Source organism: Clarias gariepinus, chromosome 19, assembly GCF_024256425.1.
Source record: "Clarias gariepinus isolate MV-2021 ecotype Netherlands chromosome 19, CGAR_prim_01v2, whole genome shotgun sequence".
Classification (NCBI taxonomy): domain Eukaryota; kingdom Metazoa; phylum Chordata; class Actinopteri; order Siluriformes; family Clariidae; genus Clarias; species Clarias gariepinus.
In genome coordinates this window covers 3,087,259-3,093,706 of record NC_071118.1, presented here as the reverse complement: position 1 = coordinate 3,093,706, position 6,448 = coordinate 3,087,259, and the positions used below count along the sequence as shown (strand labels likewise).

Below are 6,448 nucleotides of genomic sequence, written 5' to 3'. Positions count from 1 at the left end.
TTAGATTTTGGACTGTGTATTCTGGTTTTGACTATTTTGATTATAGCGTTGTCCCTTTGTTTGGTTGCTTGGCTCTTATACTGCATATACTGTATGTTTGTGCACACACCGGTAGTAGGGGTGTGACTGTGTTGTCTGCTTATTTTTTTATTCACGTGTATATTTTGTAAAGGAATACAAACCTCACATTTTTTAAGCTAACGTTTCCATCTAGTTCTTTCTGCTATATAACTCAATTACTTTCCACCTTTTCCAGACAGTTTAAAATAGAACCCCACGCCTGTACAGCCCAACCTTAGACTGGAACTTAACACATATAATGGATCATCATTCAAAGTTATTCAATTTTCGGCATAGGTTTTTTGGGGTCGTTATGGCCGACTCATTTGAGATACCAAAAATCCCTCTGTAATTTTGTATTCTCAATGTCTTGAGATCACTCACATGTTGTATGACCAGTATGGTGACTATCATATAAATCATTTAGGAGGAGTGTATCAAATTCCACTGGGTGTGTTTTGCAAATGACCCCCAAAATAACTGACTTCCTTTTGAGTAGAGCCCATGACATGGAAGTTGTTCAGCTAAATGAGCTTTAAATCTGTAACGGGTTTCGCATGTATACATTCAAGTGTGTATGAACCATGCAGCAAAAGGCAGCTCGGAGACCAGCTGCTCAGGTGTCCTTACGGCAGCAGATTCCAACCTGTCTACAGATTTTCATGCCTTTTTAAGAATGTTAAGACCCCCCAAAAAGCCTGGAGAAACACTCCAAAATCTTCAAAATTCAAAATCTTTCCAAGAAGAGTGGGTGTTGTTATAGCTGCAAAAGGGAAACCAACGTTTAAAATTAAATATCAAATATTGACGTATATGTATTTGGATACAATATCATTGTAGGTTTAGCCAAATACTTTTGTCCATGGAAGTATGAAAGTATATGTGTATATATTGCATTCTCAGAGGGGTCTATATCAAGATTGGCAGATTGGCCTGACTTAAGCAAAGCCACCAACTAAAGAAATTACATGAATTGGGTTAATTATTTTCATATTATTATAGTACACAAAAAAAGAGCATGATCAGAGATCACTTAATTGCTTGATGTAGCAAAAAAAACTGATAGGAGAAATTAGAATTATGTGCAATAGTAAAATAAGAGCATTTCCATACTCACACAATGTGCTGAGAACTCACGATTGGGACTAAACAACTGTGTGGCTATAAGAAAACTACTGCAAAAAATAAAAGGCTTCAGTTTGTGGAAATACAATGAAGTCAGCTGACGACCTAAATGTACTGAATCATCACTTACAAACTAAGTGAAGTTGCATGGCAAAAAAAAAAAAAACAACTACAACTGAAAGTTGAAGTTACAGTAAAACTGTGTTTAATAGTTAAAGTAAAAGCACCCCCCCCACACACACACAAACACTTAGCAGTTTTTTATTTATTTATACAAGCATTAATTGATTGATTTGAGGGATCTAATAGGCATGCAGCCCTCTGATTTGACAATGTTCGATTAAACTCAAAGTTTGTGAACTCAAAAATTGAGAACTGTGCCTTAATGTAAGCTATGAAAAGAGAAATGAAAAGAGTAACAGCCTTGTATCTAGGGGGCCGGGACTTCTGCTGAGGGATACAATAGGGAACAAAGTAAGTAAAGAAGCCACAGAAACGTGCCGTTTAACACTACTCAGAATAATAAAGACTTAGTCAGTATGTCCTGTGCCTACTTATGTTCAAATTTAGAAGAGCTCCTCTATCTCTTCATCACTTTGCCCAACCTTTATTTCTGAATCAATGACACAGTGTTTGAGAGTGGAATGCAATGAAAATAAATTCCTTTATAAAAAAGAAATGCATAAATGATACATTTTACGTAAGGTCACATTCCCCATGTCCACTGAGCAGAGCTTTCTCGTCTTCTGGGCCTTCCTTGGTCTCTAAAGCCATTCTCAGTTTCTGCCAAAATACCCGTGTGTCTTCTCTATGTTTAGGCCATTTGAGGTAGGTCTTCTTATTTACCAGCTGACGCATTCGATAGTATGGAGACAGCTGAAGGGTAGGAATGTCCTCCAGAAATATCAGGATTAATACATCTTTCTTCTCATCAAACAGTCTAAAGTTAGCCATCTGGATTTCCTTGGAGCACCACGTGCTTCTCAAATAATTATGTGTGATCAAGCATATGGTCTTATGACTGCTGTATATCCCGTCCATGATGTTGTCTATGATGGATCTTCCTGGCTCAAAGTCTCTATGATGTAGACAGAGTCTCCAGCCCTGTTCGTCTTCCAAATTAGGAATCAGTTGTTTGACAACCCAAGGTTCGTCCTGGGCGTTGTAGGAAATAAAGGCATCGTATTTGAATCTATGTTGCTGGTGCATCTGTTTCTGTTTGCTGTCATACAGGAAGGCCAGGAATAGGTAGTACGCATACAAAACCTGCCAGCGCAAGAACTGATAAATGAACGACCCCAGAAGAGTCAGCACAACTATGACAGAACTAAGTACAAACATGATGAAGTCTATATTCACGTTACACGACTCTATGTTCATGTCTAAAATGCTTTTACCTCTCAGAGATAAAGGGTAGCTACAAGTATATCGATTCAGGTAAATAACCTGGGTGTAATTACTGGTTAAAGCCCAGTTGATAAAAAAAGCATTGTTGCAGTCACAAGTGAAGGTGTTTTTCTGCAAGTCGAGATATGTCAGATGAGGGAGTGACCGAATCAATGTTTGATTGATGACGTCTAACTTATTCTCAGACGCTGTCAAGGCCGAAAGCCTAGAAAGGTTTGCATTAAGTAAAAAAATCAGAGAATAAATCTGAGTGCTTCTAATGATAAGCTTCCTCAGCTTTGGGATTGGTTGAAAAACTTCTGCGGTTATAGAGTTGTCGTCTGCGAACACGTTCTTTGAGAGGTCTAAAAACCAAAGGTTAGGAGTGGACTTGAACGTATCAGGATGGAGATTATTCAGGTTTATGTTTCCACCATGGAACTTTGTTAAGGAAGTTAAACCTTGAAGCAGGTTTAAGGGGGAATTTACCAAAACCTTGACTTTGACTATGAATAGACAAAATATTTAGTGAACTTAAATAAAAAAACGGGGGATTTTGCAACATATCATCGCCATAATGAATGACATTGCTTCGCAGTTCTAGGGTTTTCAGGTTAGGCATGCCAAAGAACACAGCTGGGTCTTTTATAGTTTTACCCGTTATCCTGTTAGAGTGAAGTAACAAGTCTGTTAAATTTGTCAGCCCTGAAAATGCATGTGGTTCGATCTCAACAATCTGATTGTCCCCAAAATCAAGGGTTCTAAGACTAGACAAACTTTTAAAGCTCTCCTTATGAATCTTGGTTAACTTATTATATGTAAATTCCAAATGTTTCAGGGAAGGAAGACCTTGTTGAAAAGCAACTTTGATCGTCAATAATTTATTCTTTCCCAGCTTTAACATTTTAAGATTATTCAAATCTTTAAACACACATGGTAAAAGTTTTGAAATTTTGTTGCTGTACAAATATAACGTGTTTAACTGTGTCAAATTGGCAAAGTCTGTACAGTTTAAATGACTAATACTGTTTCTACTGAGATCTAGATACTCAAGCATTGGAAGATTTCTAAATGAATTGCTGACCTTAGTGAGTTTATTTACATGTAGGTAGAGTGCCTTAAGCTGTGTTAGCTTTTTAAATATAGGCGCAGAGATGGTAGATATTTTATTATGTCCAAAGTCTAGCTCTGTCAGGTTAGAGCAGGGATCGAGCATATGAGCTGTCAGTTTTGAGATTCTGTTGCGGCGCATTTGTAGCACCTTGAGTCCAGGCAAGCATCCAGACTGTAAAAGAATTTCTGACTTTATTAATTTCAGTTCGCTTAATCTAAGTTTAAACAAGGAAGCCCAAGAGATGTTCTGAAGTACTGCAGTAAGGTCCTCCTGTGAAATGTGCACCCCGGTCAGATTCAGTGCTTTTACTGAATTCAGAAAAGCCTTATCAGTAATATTCCATAGCATAGTCCTGTTTCGACCACAGTGTGATAAATCAAGGTAATCCAGATTTGGGAAGATGTTCTCAGTGATTTGGAACTTGGTCAATGGATTGTAAGACAAATCTATTTTTTTCAGCAACAAAATCGTCCTTGACAGGTCGTATGAGTTAAAAACATAAAATTTGTTGCTTCCGATGAGCAATTCCTTCAAGTTTGGAGACAAAAGCACTGGTCTGACGTTGGCAATCTGTCTGAGGTTATTTTCTGTAAGGTTTAGGATGGTCAAACTCCGAAGAGTGTTAAAAGCATATTCGTCAATACTTTCGATTAAATTTCCATCAAGACGCAGCACTTGCAGGTTGACAAGACCGTCCAGTAGACCTCTTGACACTGTTTTCAACTTGTTGTAGGCCAGATTAAGTTTGATCAAGTTGGGAAAATGCTTTGCAGTACCTTCTTCTATATTTTGGATTTTATTATTAGATAAGTTGAAACCTCTCAAGTTCCAAAGGTCCTCAAAGTGTCCAGCTCTGATGTTTGAAAAGAAGTTGAAGGACATGTCTATGATTCTTGCATTGCTGGGTATCGGGGAAGGAACCGTATAAAAGCCCATCTTATAGCAAAGAACTTTTAACTCCTGAGTGATGTTTGGAGCACCTGAGACGGTGCAGTTTGTTAATGAAAACGCACTGACTTGAAAACTGAAGATGTATATACTGAGAAGAGCCAGTGACAGTGTTGCCTTAAAACACACCATGTCTAAATTTGTGGTTATCCCCAAACTGGATGGGGTGCTCAAATTCATATGTCTTCTTCTTATGCAAGAGCTGTAAAGAAAAATCACACAAATCTAAAAAATTCATTTTGTGGGAAAGATTCTATCTAGTTCTGGAAAAGCAAAATGCAGATTCATAAACCCTTAGTTATATCTCAATATCAAGTTAATACTAAAGCAATTTTATCCACCAGACCATCTCTTTTGCTTTTGCACTGGCTTTACAGAATTATGCTCATGTCACATGTAAGACCAATTATACACATTTTACAAATTGGTTCAAATCACAGTCTCATCTATACTGCTATTTAAATATTTAATAAATTCATTTTAGGATAACACAGGTAATATTATGAAAAAAACAATACCACTTCTAATAATAATAATCATAATAATAATTATAATAATGGCCTGAAAACCTTTTAAAGTACTTTTTTAAAGATCACAATCTCAAACAGACTTATGATAACAAAACAATATTACTTTTGTCCTACCAATAGAAATACTGTATATTCAGAAAGGACCATACCTCCTTTTCTTCTAAACCTCCACACTTGAATGGTTTCCCAAGGCTTGTTTAAATATGACATGTTGTCATTTGTCATACAGTATAAGGGGAAAAATACAGAAGTATGGCCACTGTGACCACAGATATGTGACAGTGTGTTAGGCTGTTCTCGTGCCTCATCATATAAAATCTCTGAGTGAAAATACAAAAAATAAACTTTACTGTATCTGTTGTACAATAACGTAATTCTTGTCAACATTTGTAATAAAAACATTGAACGTAGTTAAACAACAAAAAAGATTTTCTGCGTGCACAATTATTGAGACCTTAAACAAAGTCAAATGAAGTATGACATTAGTTTGCAATAAATATCACCACTGTCATGCAGTCATTTTTTGCTGAAACATCTGTACATGAGTTCTCACTTGAAAAAGAAACTAACAACCCTGTGGTGGTTCATTTCCCATCACTCACATCACTAGATGGTGCCCAGGATAAGTTTGTAGAACCTGGAGAAGGTGCCGGTGCACCTGTAGGCCACTGAGATGATGTTCACCACTCAGTTCCCAGGTCTTTATTTAAACTCTCTCTGTGTAGTTCTTTAGTGAGTGCTGTGCAGAAGTGATCATTTAACCCTGTAAGACCCAAATATAGAAAAAAAAAAAAAAACAGAATTTTTTTTTGTCATCTCAGCTATTGTTTTAGGAAGCCTCTGATGTAGGAATTAAAGATGCAGAAGATACAGAATTTCTGTATTTGGTCTCACTTTGTCTGAACAAGTATACAGAACATTTAAGCATTCATTTCCAGGGTTGTTCACTTACTTAGCCCCATAGCAGTAATAATCACACAACAATCATATTTTTTTGAATAAGCATTTATCAAAAAAAATATTAGGAAAAGGTATTTGGTCACATTCAGTGTGGTTTAAGTGAAGTCTATGTTTACTTGCGGTGATAGTCCCTACGATAATTCTTTTCATCTGAGAAGTACAGGGGTCTGTTCTTTGTAAGTCGCTAACTCGGTTAGCTGGATTTGATTGTTGTGGATTTGTCTTGATCTTGGATTGTTTCGTTCTTCGATGCGCTTCTCGCATTTGCGGTCATAGCAACATGTCCGTAAGCTTGAACCTGCTCAGGAGCAGGTTTATTTCATGT

General features: G+C 36.9%; 1 pseudogene; it reads right to left on the bottom strand.

Moving 5' to 3' along the window:
* Positions 1-1,881: 1,881 nt before the first annotated feature.
* Positions 1,882-4,033, bottom strand: LOC128507675 (toll-like receptor 13; annotated as a pseudogene).
* Positions 4,034-6,448: the final 2,415 nt, after the last annotated feature.